At 38.8% G+C, this 407-nt stretch overlaps 1 long non-coding RNA gene across 1 annotated transcript in view; it reads left to right on the top strand.

The window, feature by feature from the left end:
- The first annotated feature begins 46 nt into the window (after positions 1-46).
- The window catches only part of LOC119586089, a 15,446-nt gene continuing 15,085 nt past the window's right edge, over positions 47-407 (top strand). Inside the window, exon 1 of the long non-coding RNA XR_005229921.1 lies at positions 47-142. This is a non-coding gene — a long non-coding RNA (uncharacterized LOC119586089). The remainder of the gene's footprint in view (positions 143-407) is intronic.

Raw genomic sequence — 407 nt, 5'->3', positions numbered from 1 at the left:
CACTAGTTCTTTCCTCAGCGCATGAAGACTTGCACGAACGCTCCCACGAACGCCTGGTTCAGTGTCAACAAATCATCTAGAGGTGAGCACACTCAAGGGTGAGAATAAAAAAAAAAAAAAGAAATTAAGGAACCACAGAAGGGTAAGCTACACAGCAAGAAGGTTTTAAGAAAAAGGAGCCTAGAAGTATATTCATTAAGTTTCTAAACTCGTCCAAAAGGAGAAAGAAAAGGAAAAGTTAAGTTTTCGGAAATCAAGTACGGGTGGCTATTTCGTAGGAAACACATTTTTCTATTTGATTTTGTTTTTTTCAACCACCATTTCAGTGGCAAAACCACCATTTCTATGAGTTTTGGGTACCAACCGCCGTGATCACAGACATAATGCATGCATTTCAAATTCCAAAG

The sequence above is a fragment of the Penaeus monodon genome, chromosome 20 (assembly GCF_015228065.2).
Source record: "Penaeus monodon isolate SGIC_2016 chromosome 20, NSTDA_Pmon_1, whole genome shotgun sequence".
Classification (NCBI taxonomy): Eukaryota; Metazoa; Arthropoda; class Malacostraca; order Decapoda; family Penaeidae; genus Penaeus; species Penaeus monodon.
The sequence above is the reverse complement of the archived record's forward strand: the minus strand, read 5'-3'. Positions and strand labels throughout refer to the sequence as shown.